The sequence below is a fragment of the Equus asinus genome, chromosome 1 (assembly GCF_041296235.1).
Source record: "Equus asinus isolate D_3611 breed Donkey chromosome 1, EquAss-T2T_v2, whole genome shotgun sequence".
In the NCBI taxonomy this organism is placed as follows: Eukaryota; Metazoa; Chordata; class Mammalia; order Perissodactyla; family Equidae; genus Equus; species Equus asinus.
Genome location: NC_091790.1, coordinates 157,928,428 through 157,941,287, shown reverse-complemented (window position 1 = coordinate 157,941,287; position 12,860 = coordinate 157,928,428).

Here is a 12,860-nt window from a genome sequence, read left to right as displayed (position 1 = left end):
AGGGCACTGCCTGTCATACAGTAGGTGGGTATGACATACGTGTTCATTGAATAAATGATCTAATTTGATCCTATTAGGAGGGATAAGCAAAAGTGGAGAGTATTGTTACTGTTGTCATTAACCTTTCCTCCCACATTAGAAGTCCCAGGACTTTGCCCGGGTCACGCAGTTTATTAAGTGGCAGAGCCGGCAGCCTCCGGGAGTCCCTCTCCCCGAGACAAAAAAGAGGGGATCCCCGCCCCATTTCGATGTCGCCGCCTCGCGCACCGGCCGTCCGGCAGCCGTTGGTGAGGCGAGGCGGGCGGAGGAGGCCTGGCGACCCGAGGCGCCTCTGGCAGCCCGCAGCCCCGGCCTGGTCGGGGACGAGGTATCGGCACGCCGCAGCCCTGCCCGCGGGGTCCCCAATGGCTCCAAGCCCCGGATCTCTAGCGCTCTGGGTCCATCAGTCCACCAGCGTCTTGACCGTCTCGGCATCCACCTCCACGCCCTGGTCCCCTGCCCTGAGCGGCGGTGCCATCTGACCCGCCCAGGAAAAAAAGACTCAGTTTCTCATCTCTATTGGATATCCTCCGCAGGATGTGATGGTGGCAGGGGGGAAATACAGAAATCTAAGAACGATACAGCTTTTTCTATGGGAATCACAGACCAAAGCCTCCCACTTAGGCTCCCCTTTACCTTGACTTAACTGCAAAAGTTCACCTATGGACCCAGTTCAGAGTGGCTGAGAGGGGGGCTCCCTAGTCACACAGATCCTGGCCTCTGCCAACCAGCTGTGGGAGCTTGCACAAGTCACTTACCCTCTGCCTCAGTTTCCTCATCTGTAAAATTGGAATGACAACAGAGCCCAACTCCTAGGAGTGTTGTGAGGGTTAAATGAGATAATCCCTACAAAGGACAGCATCTAGAACTTAGTGGCTGCTGGACAGCACTTCCTTTACACACACCCCCCCCCACCCCCTCCACCTCCCCCAGGCCCCCACCTCCCCCTTTAGCCAAACTGTGTTTGTGCTTGTTTCCCACATCCCCCTTGCATCTCCACCTGAGACAACCCCTTCTCTCTGCCTGTCCGGGTCAGAGACACCCTCTGGGCCCAGGACAAGCACCCCAGCCTCCTTGCTGCCTGCCCCAACGACAGCCCCACAGCCCCACACCTCCTAGCACACTGTTCGTAGTGCTCTGTCCCTGGGTTCTTGTCTCCGCCTTCAGTGCCATCATTCACATAGTTGTGTTACCTCATTTTTCTCTCACACACACAAACCCACATATGCACACACTTACAGACTGTTCAGGCTGCTTGAGGGTAAGTACCACCTTGCTGGTGTTAAATGCCAAGCGGTGCCTAACACAGAGCCTGGCTGACTCAATACATGTCTGTTCTAGGGCTGTAGGTAGAGAAGGCCTGCTTCACCTCCTGCCTCCCCTGCCCAACCCCCCCCCCACCTCCTCCCCTCTTCACTGCAGCTGGTGGTGCTAAAGACTAAGCCTCCACCCCCTCCCCCCAACTCAGAAGCCATATTCACCCTAACCGTGGTGACAGGTTGATGACTCCTATAACAGGCCCCTTTCCTCCTCTGGGGGGTTCCTGCCTGCATGGAGCCTGGTGGAGGGGCCACCAGCAGGGCCGGAAACCTGGGGAGAACGTCTCTGGCTGCCACTGATTTCTGTTACTAGAATTGATGTTTTTCTACAATTACAACCTTCCCTCCTTCATTATGTCTCCTGTGTTCCTGAGGTAGTAAATACCAGGGATATTCATTACATTTCCCATAACTTACTTTCAATGATCAGAAAAGCTTCTATTAATAGACCCACTGTTGACAGGGAATCTGGCTCGGAAGCTCAGAGTGCAGCTTCTAGAGCAGGGGCTACCTGCTTAGCACAGAGATGCCCACCTCCCCAACTTCCCTCCTCTACCCAGCACATTAACAAGAGGCAGCAGTGATTAGCAGTCCAAAACAGGACTCTGGTCCCAATGCCTGGGTTCACTCCTGGCTGACCTTGGGAAACTAACTGAACCTGGCTTTGCTTCTGTTTCCCCACCTGTGAGATGGGGATGATGATGATAATAGCTCCTAGAGTTGTTTTGCAGATTAAATGAATTAATATTTGCAGAGTGATTAGCACTCTGTAAGCATTCAATCAGTGATTTTTTTTTTTTTTGTCAAAGACCTAAAGCTTAATACATCTGGAGACTCTGACTCCTAAAGGTGCCTAGCTAGCGCTAAATGGTTATAACCTGCTCTAGAGGAGAGCCGAAGGATGCCTGTGATAAAAACATACATAAGATTACCCAATTTAACTCTATTCTTATTACTGATATTCAAGCTTGATCGAATTGTCCTTGTGAATTAACCAGTTTCTCTCAATCTTTACCTTCCTTCATTTATGTTGTGTGTGGACACAGTCTGGAAGGAAAACTCAAAAGAGAGAGAGAGAAAGGAGAGAGGGAGATCTGGTTGAGATGGCTGGATTGTGGTAAAATTCTTATTTTAAAATTATTTTCCATTATCATTATAGTAATAATGCCAAATGTTCAATAAACTTTGCCAAATTCATACTTTCCTGGACTTTACAGTTTCCAGAAAATCCAGGTGAGAAGAGGTTGCTTGGAGTCAGGTTGGCTGGGTCTCAGCGCTGGAAGGAAGAGCTGGCTGCAGAGCTATAGGGTCCCTTACTGAATAAGAATCTGCCTCACAGCATCATAGAGACCAGCTCTCACCCCAACATTTACAATAGGCTCTCCCCTCCCTGATACCCTCAACAGCACAGGTTGCACAAAAGCCCAGCCATTTCCCACTTCAAGGCCAGGAATGCCAATGTATACTCAAGGCTGTAGGAAAAGGTGAGGCCCGGATAGCTCCCCCCCGCCCCCCAGCATCTATCCTAAACACACACACACACACACGTATTTCTCCCAGATTCAGTGTGTCTAAAGATTTGGATTATATGCCCTAGAAGCTACGTGCTTGTTCAAAGTCTTCATGAAAGTGTTGCTGTGGAGGTTCAAGACAGCCCTAAGAAGGTGTTCATGATCCAGCTGGCCAGAGAGACCAAAAGAAAACAGAGTCCCCCATCCTGCTCCCCTGGTTCTCTGGACCCCCACAAAGATCATTTCTAGCAAAGCACTCCACTTTTTTCCTAGAAACGCCTTCCTCACAGAGGCCTAAACTGGTGCTTCTCAATTGGGAGATGATTATGGCCCCCAGGGGACATTTGGCAATGTCTGGAGACATTTTTGATTGTCACAACTGGGGTAGAGGCTACTGGCATCTAGTGGATAGAGGCCAGAGATGCTGCCAAAGATCCTACAGTGCATAGGCCACCCTCCACAGCAAAGAATTATCTGGCCCAAAATGTCAATAGTGTCTAGGATGGGAGATCCTGACCTAAACCAAACTCCCACTGCCTTGGAGGAGGTAGTCCCTCAGAATTCCTCCAGCTTCTTAAGCAGAGCAAATGGGAGCATCAGGAGGGGAGCCCAAGAGAATCCTTTCTCAGGCCCCACGCTAAGAGTGGGAAGGTCCCAGTAGACTCCTTCCTCCTTCTGCTTTGCCTCCAGAACACAAAACCCTGGCATCTGAAAAGATTAAATAAAACCCATGATTCCCAGCCCCCCAGGCTGCATAACCCTGCCCCTCATATCCTATTTCCCTCCTGCACCCTCTCTCTCTTGGAGCACAGTTGGAAATTCGAATTGCAATCTTTACTGTCCAGCCCTCAAAGGCTCGGCCTGCTTCCTCTCCCAGGGACAAAGTCTCCTCAACGTCCTGCCTCCCTTTGAGATGAACCCCCCAACCCTGCCTCTTTCACCAACTGTAAGTTTTTCTTCCCCACCTCCTTCTACCCCTCGCCTTCTCTTTCTAATTAACCCACATCCAGGGTGTTGGGAGGGAAGGGGAAAGGATTCTGAAGACTTCCGTGCTGCAGGTTCTGGGGGCCTACAGCCTCATGTTTTTTGTGAGGTGCCAACCACGCTGTGACCATTAAACCCCACTGTGGTGGGGGGGATTTTCTCGTTGCTGTTAACCTGGGAGCCAGCTACATCTTGTTTATCAGACTTGTTTTAATTCAGCTTGGTCAGGTTCCAAGTGTTGAGGTGGAGATTAAAGGCAACTGAAGAATCCAATTAGCCGCCCAGTCTTCTTTAAGCCAAAAAATCAGGTCACAAACTAGATCAAAGTGAAATTATTTCTCGACAGCTCTGTTCATTAAGGGGAGGGTGGGAGCTCACACTGCTAAGCTGGGCTCATTACGGGGATTGGCATTTTAAATAGAGTATCTCCCCCAAATTACATGTTTCAGAGGTCGGAGGGAGAAACCGAGATTATCTTACATGAAGTCTCTGTTTGGCTAATAGAAAACAGAAAGCCGAAGAATGAGCATATAACTTCTAGGAAAAGATTGAAACAAGGCCCCAATTTTCCTCGGCCAGAAAACCAAATCTGGAAACTGGAATTGGCAACAATCACTCCCAGCCAGAGAATTCCTCCTCCAGGGAATCTAGAAAGCTGAGAAATCTAGGTTTTCCAGGTGGCCCTGTTCACCCATTTTCCTGAGAGCCCTCCTCTTTCCCTGGCTGGGTGCAGCTGCAAGGGAGGCCCCTCCCCCCCCCCCCACCAACAGCCCAGCCCAGCCTTCCCCCAGCCCCACGATCCAGGCAGCCTTTGAAGAGAAAGCACTCACCATTTCTGGATTCTGGGTACCAGGCAGAGTCATTTCCAGCGGCAAGAGACTCCCCCTGGGCCTTTCTGTGTTTCTGTGGGCTCTTCTGAGGGGGCTGGAGAACAGAGGAGGAGGAGAGCAAGGAAGGCCCTGATCAGATTCACTTCCCATTGGGAGGATCAAATATTGGATCGCTCTGAGGGCATTTAGAAACCCTCGATTCTGTGTGGGAGAAAGAGAAAAATTACATTCAAGGGAGCAGTAACAGGACACATGCCCTCCTCCTTCTGGGAGCACTGATTTTGAATTGAGCCAGGAAATCTACAGAAACAGTGACTTTTTTTCCCCTTCTCCTTCTCCTTGCAAAATTCTGCTTAGCCTCTCAAGCAAGCAGGAACCTCTGGGTTAGAAGATGGCATTTTTTAGGTCCTTCAGGGCCTAAAAATTCATTGGGACAGTGAATGTGGTTAAAGTTTCTTCTATCAGGCTTTGGGTTGTGGCCACTTCTGGAGTCTCTGAAATCTGAACCACTAGTGACACCCTTCCTCAAACGTCTCAGTCTCTCTATCCCATCTAAGTAGTGTCTGGGAGCAAAGCCACTTGCACCTGGAGGCCTCACTCCCTTGAGTCGGGAAAAGATGGCAGAGAGAAAAGGAGACACAAGGGGAGGGAAGAACAATGAGAGGGAGTCTGAAAGCTTTAGTCTGCACCTCTTGCCAGAGTATTGCTGTCCTCAAAGTTCTAGCTGCAACATAACTAACCAATTCCCTCCTCCAGGTCTGGAAGCCTTGGCAACTTCACTATGCAGAGGCATCCCAGGCATGGAGTTTACTTTGGGGCTGCAGCCATCCGGGACCCCCAGTGCGCTCCCCCTCTTCCTTTCATCTCCTGTAGCCAGAGCCTGCACCCTCCAGGGAAAGGTTGGGAGCTCACATCTCAGGGAACCGCCCCCACCATTGGTGGATCTGAGGACCTCCAACCCCTGAGCCCGAATAACTGTAGCCCAAAGGGATTCTCCTTGGATGATGCATTTGGAGCAGGAACAAATCACCTCTAGTGGGTCTTGTTTTAATTCTCTGTTTGAGTATTTCCCTCCCTGGGATTATGTCATCCTCCCAGATCCTTCTACACCCGCCTATTCTCCATGCCCTGGGGCTGGCAACAGTGCTGCCAGGCCTCAGAAAATGCGCCCTGGATCCCACACAGATTTTCTTACATGCTCCACAACACGAAATGAGTGCCAAATGTTTTTGTTTTGTTTTAAATCAGCGGCCTGAGTTTCAAAATCTGGTCGTTTCCTAAGGAGAAATGAGAGGACACAGGCCCCGGGTCGGAATGTCGCGCTAAAGGGAGCCAAGACCCAGTGATTCCCGTGGGGAGTCTGCTAGCCTCCAGCAAAGAAGCCCTCGCGGGGTCGGGCACCCCCGACCTGCCTCGCAAGGGCCGCACTCGAGGTGTTTAGCGTCCAGGAATCGCCCAGCCAGACGCGCACCCAGCCTGGGACCAGGGCTGAGCGCCGCCCCCGCGCCACCCCTCGGCCTTGTTGTTTTTGTCCTAAAAGCCTGAGCTGAAACGGAAATTTGGGGAGATGAGGGCTGCTGTTGGCTTGCGAACGTATGCCTTTGTCTCTCAGGGGGCCGGCCACCATCTCGGACTGCTGTCCCTGCGCGGGTCACTCTCACGGCAGGCGGAGCTGCAGCCCGAATATGGGGACCGAAGTGTCTGTGTCGCGGGGTGGGAGGTGCCAGCACAAGACCATACAAGGTTCCCGGAGAGCCCCAGGCGCACTCCCTGGCCGGTAGGGTGGGGGGCACTGGCCTGCCCCTGGGCGGGACGTGCCCGCCCGGGGGTGGAGGCGGGGGTCCACCATCACAGCTGTTCTCTTGGCCCCCCAGCACCCGGGACCCAAAATAGCAAGTTCACCCTGGGTCAGCCCTCTGAGAGCCGACCCCGCACCCCACCCCAGCAAGGGCTCGGCGGCCGGCGCCTTTTGAGAACCGCTCACGGGTCCAGGGCCTCGGCCTAGCGATCGCATTTCCACCCGAGCAGCATCTGAGTGGGGTCCGCGGGGGCGCGGAACGCTGCCTGATGGGCTGATGGGGTGGCAGGCAAGGTGCCCAAGAGACCTGCGCAGCCCAGAAGAGCGGGAGTGCCCCACCCTGCCCCAGGCCGGGGCTGCCCACCGCCGCGAGGGCTCCAGGTCCCCAGCCCCGCCACCTCCCGGTGCCAGGCGCGCTCGCCGGGCCGGCCTCCGAGGACCGCGGGCTCCTCCGCCCGCGCCCGCCGCCCGCTGCGCTCCTCCACCGGCGCTGCTCTCGGCGCGCCCCGACCCTGGCACAGAAGCCGCCCGATGGACATTTCGAATAATACGGGAAAGAAAAAAAACACCAGTTTCTCCGCGTAAACGCTACGAGTTACTCTCAAAGTTTTCCCGGTTTCTCGTAAAGGTGGCCGGGCCGCTTACAGTAAGAACAGAATAATGTTTGCGACTGTACGACATAATTATCTCCAGACTTGCCTCTCCCCCGCTTCCAGCTAGAGTTTTCACCAGCGAAAGCGGCTAATGCATTTGCACACATTAAACATTTTGAAAGCATAATTACAGGCTGCAGACAGGCTGGACAATAAAATATCTCGGCTCGATATTTTTGGAAGCCTTTTGCGACGGCTGTGCCTGGAATAAATAACAACCGCTTTCTATGTCCTCGCCCCCCATCTAACACACCCGCTCCACCTCGCCTGTGCTTTTGAGAAGGTGGGGGGCTAGGGACGGGCGGGGCGCGGCGGGGTCTCCCGGGCCTCAGGCTCTGCTGCGGGGTGCGCCTGGGCAGGGGTGACTGGAATAAGGAGAAGAAAGTATGTTCTGAGCCCCGGAGGCCGCCCTCCTCATTAGAGGGACTCAAGCGCGGCCCTGTAGACCTCACAGCCTCTGGGCACCGCGCCTTCCCCATCCTCTCCCTACTCAAAGGCTAAAGAGTCTGAAGAAGACGCGGATCGTCCTGTTCCCGCCTCACAACCGCTCTGAGATGAACATCTCTAGACTGAGCTGGGTCCTGCTCCCTGAGAAGTCTGCCGGAAAAGAGGGAGCTCCCTACTGAAGCAGCAAGACTGGGGGAAGGAAACTGGAAGTGGTTGTTTTCTGTCACGGAGGCCTGGGACACTCTAGCTTCCCTTGAGTCTTGGTTGCCTTGTCTGTAAAATGGAGATGATTATAATAACCTCGAGACCTACTTCACAGGTTGTCATGAGGAAGCACTTAAAAAAATTTTTTTTATTGCCATATAACTTACATATAGCAAAGCATAAAAATCTTAAGCGCCCAGCTCACTGAATTTTTATGTATGTATACACTTGAGTAACTACTAACCCAGATCAAGATACCAAGCATTACCAGCTCCCAAAAGGTTCCACGAAGAAGCACTTTTAAGACTAACTTTAGACATGGATATTATTGTCTCTAACTCAAGAAGTCAACACCCCAGCCAAGTATGTGGAGCTTCTTAACACTTGGGGACAAGAATTGACAAACCAAATTTACACATAAAGGATATTTACTCTTCACATCGTGGCTAGGGGCTCTGGGAATCTCTAATCTGAAGGAGCATGGAGGGCCCTTGTCTACAAACCCTCAGGCACTGAGGAGTTGGGGGGCAATTGAAGATGAAACTGGAATTCGTTTTGAGACCATCTGTTCTGTTACTGTGAACTGCTGGGGCTTTATATCCTGGGGTGGCATGTTCATTTCCAGGTTAGGGCGAGCCCACTGGAGAAAGGTCTGAGAACCTCTCCCGGGGGATGGGAATCTGAGTGGATGCCTGTAAGGCTGAGTTCTAAGCTTTGGGGTGCCTTATTTCAATGTCTGCCCTGAATCCAAGTCTGGTTTGGAGTGTAGAGGAAATTCCCCAGAGGGATGTTTGGCCAGGAGACAAATGAGGCACCCTATTTTCTGAAGAGTGATACCTCAATGCCTGACCAATGAAACTGGTGCACATTACAAACAACGCAAAAGAATTTACAGCAAAATGCGAATTCTCCACCCAACCCTCTGACCCCCAGTTCTCCCCAGAGGAAGCCACTGTTACTGATGACTTGTTTATCCTTCCAGCCCTTATGTACACATCCCCCTTTTTAAACCACACTGGTAGCCCTCACTATACACTCTGCTGTGGCCTTGGATTTTTTTCCTCAATAACTGCCCAAGACAATTCTCCATGCTGAGTGTATTGCTTCAGAAAGTTATGTTCAGGCCTGATGACTCAGCCCAGCTGAAATTCCAGCTAACCTTGTGTGGCCTGGCACTGGAGAAGGGCTGCTATAGCCTGGGTTCTAGACCTGAACCTACCTCTAACAGGCTTGGCAACCTTCAAAACAGTCAGCTAACTTGGTTGCACCATCATTACCAGCAATCCTACACCCCACCTTGGGCGACCAGAACCATGCTGGGGGAAATAATCAAGGCACTGATCATGCCTTTGGAACTACAACCATTCTCTGGAGTCAAGGGAAATTGGAAGTGCCTCTTGGAATTTTTAAGTATTCTGTCTAGTAGCTATAAAAACTGTGGTCGGGTCATTAGCCCACCCTGGGTGTCTGCCCCCGATCCTATTTCCTGAGTCCTCTTTGGAGCTGGATGTGATGGCCCTCGTCCTGGCCCCCACCCAGGCCTGGGCAGAGGCGGGAAGGCACAGTGGGGGCCTCAGCCCCAGACCTTGGACCCCGCAGCGTCCGCCAGGAGACGTCGGAGGAAACGCATTTACCACCTGGGCGACCTTGACTGCAGCCGATTAAAGTTTAATCCGAGGTGTGTACTCAGTCTTGCCATGTTATTTAAACACATCAAAGGTCATAAAAAGATTCCAATGCCTTGAGCGGGTCCGACGCGGGCCGCAGGGAGCCAGCGTTTGATTCTGGTGGCTTTCCAGAGCCAGGATTTGGAGCGAGGGGCGGGGAGGGGCCATAAGAATGAGAGAAAAAGGTTTGCTTTCCCAGTGGAAAGCCAGACTTCAGAAAGCGGCAGGGGAAACCGAGTCTCGGCGCCGGGAGCAGACAGCGCCCTTCAATTCCGATTAACTGGGAAGACATCTAGTGGGAAGAGGTCGCAACTGCAGCGGCGCCGTGCGAGGATCCCGTGCCTCTGCCTACTGCGACCTTGACTGCAGCCGATTTGGACTGATGTGGGAGGGCCTAAAAAAGAAGACTCTCTTTCCCTGGCCGCCCCTTCGGAGCACGCGACTGTCTGGAAGATCCCAGGGACGGGACCGGGATCCCACTCAGGCGCTATTTCCACCTCGGAGAGGAAAGGTCCAGCTCTCGTTGGCTTTCCTCTCTCCAGGTTGGGGTCCTAGTCAGTCAACTGAGGGCACGCAGGGCTCAGGACCCCCGGGTTCCCGTCCAACTTTTGTGGGGCTCCTGGATCCAGAGTATGAAATCCTGGAGCGACCGTATGTGGGTTCTCCTCGAGGGTCTTGAGTGACTCTGGGGACCGACAGTTCGTCTCAGAATCCGCGTGAGGCCGGAGGCCCCAAGGCCATCCCACCCAGCTGTAGGTTTTGACCTCTCACCACCTGCGGGCTGTCGTGGGCCAGGAGCATTGCAGAACTGTAGGAGCCCAGCTTCCCAGGACGCGCAAGCGATATTTTCACTGCGTCTCTGTCATGGGGCCGTCAAACCTTGCCCTGTCTGCTTCCTCTTGCATAGACTGTCTAATTTCTATTGAGGACTGGGCATCTCTTTGGACCCTGCAGGAATGAGTGCCACGTATGGAGTTCTGTCTGCTGCCCCAGCACCTCTTCTTAACCTGAAAGGCAGATAGAAAGGCAGGTTCCTGCCAGCCTCCCCATCTGCCTCAGAGATACCAATTGCAGCTTCTCTATTGGCTGCTTTTACTTGTTTAAAGCGGAGTCTTCTTCTTCCGGCCCCACCGGCCACTTTGACTGGGTCTAAGTTCTCCCCTCTTGTTCCATTTATTGTGGCATTATATCATCTGAGGAGAGTCAGGGAGGAAGAGAAGCACCAGCATGCCGTCTGATAATACAGAAGGCCAAGAGATATATATTCACCACATTTCAGTGTGTGAACCCCAAGACTTCGTTGAGCCATAACTGGGTCCCCCAGCAGTCCGCTAACAGACTTTCCAGGCCCCCTGGAGTGGGAACCGCAGAGAACAGTGATGACTGCTGAGAGCTGCCCTCTGTATGTGGACCGCTGGGCTTACATCAGTCCAAGGCTGTCAGAAGTGGCCTCCTCCTTCCTCCTTTTGCCAATCAAATTGCTTTCTCCACATTTACCCATACTCTAGGGCTCGGGGCCTCCCAGATTCTCAAGGAACCTTGTTCTTTGGCTTTGTGTTATCCTTCCTGCCCACCCCCATTGAAAAAAAACCTGCAAATAATGGAAACCGTAGATGAGACCATTCTAGGCAAATGCCTTGAAACTCTTCACCAAGATGTTAGTCAACCAGGTCACACACTGAAGTGCATCCCCAAGGGAGTATAAGAGTTATAGCTCCTTCTGCCCTCCCCTCTTCATCACCTCTGAGCTTTTCCCTCAGGTAGGGAGACTCCTTTAGGTTTTATGAATCCAATACAGACCACTGGAGCACCAGTGGGTGGGGACTGGAAAGAAGGACTGCAGCTGGGTTAACCAGCTTTAATTTCAGGGAATGAAAAACTGAGTCTTGGATACTGGGGCAAAGCACCCTGGGATGCAAGGGCCTGGAGTAGTCCGGGTCCCATGCGAGCTCCAAGGGCTGATGTGTGTGCTTGGAGCAGAGCTGACCTCTCTGACCTCGCTGCACTGACACATGACCCAGAAAGCCCCCTCCCAGCTCACCTGGTTAAGCCAGAACTGGACCCGGTGACTGGATCCTGCAGCCCCAGCCAGCCCCTCTCTGCTCTGCTCCCAGCTCAGGCCCATGAGGACATCTATTCCTTGGGGTGACAAACGAGTCTACTTGCTCTCAGTGACATCAAATTACTTTGCACCAGCCAAGGGTCCCATGACCTGACATAACCTGACATTAGGTCCTAGAAATGTAAATAAATATGGCCTTTTTAAAAGTGGCTGAGAGCACATAATTGCTAGCAGGCTCGAGGGGTTGTCCCAAGTCTGGCTCATGACCTATGCTGAGGCAGCTGATACCAGCCAGAATTCCTGGCTTGGGCTCTCTGTGGGCAGAATTTCATACCTACATTTAATTCAGGACCCCAATCCATCTCTCAAAGCCCAGATTATTTTTGTGCAGTCTAAGAAATGATAGGGAGGCTTGCAGCCTGCCCGTCTCCCCACCAGCGGGGGCCCCCAGCCAGGCTTCTTCAGAGAACAGGCTTCCACAGAGAACTGGTGTCTGCAGAGCTTTAAAAACACAGTCCTGCATTGGACTGCTGTGGCTAGACTTTTTGTTAGGAATTGTGCTTTCCTCGCTTCTTAACTTTTGCCTTCCCATCTCTACCTACCTCTTTGTCTCCCAGCTTTTCTGCACTTTTCTCTTCCTCTCTCCCTCTTCCTCCAAATCTTCTCACTTCTGCAGTCCCCACACTGACCCTGACCAGAACCCTAACCCCATGGTGAACTCCATTCTTGAGTTAGGAGACCAGGAACCCTTGAAAGAGCTGCTATGCCCACAGCCCCAGTAGGGATCGATCTTGCTGATGCCCCACAGGCTGCAGGGGAGGGACTCATGGCCAGCATCTCCAGGGGCTTCTGCTGGGCACAGTTGGAGTTGTTAGAGAGTTACATAAAATCTGTGCACATAATTCCTCCTCTTGTTTAATTTACACATCCCTTTTGAGTTTTGCCAAATCATTCTTTCTGAACACATTGAACAGTTATATTATCAGCATAAAAGAATCCCAGAGTGAAAGCATCCCAGATATTTAACAACTCCTCAAAAAAAGGTAATTAAGGAACCACAAACAATCCAAATGCAAAATAACCCAACACAGAAAGGACAAACAATATCCACTCAGACAAGTGGGATTATAATTTAAGGAGCTGGCTGGTGTAGGACTCATCAAATTCAATGGTTTCTTATTTTTCATTTTTGCCTCTTAGCTGTCTAATGTCTCCAAGGTTTTTAGTTAAATCATCCTTCAGAGTTTGCTGGGAAGGGTTATGCTCATTGCCAATTAGACCGCTCAATTAAAACAAAACAAAACAAACCACAACACCTTTATTCTTTTTAAAAAATCTTTTACTGC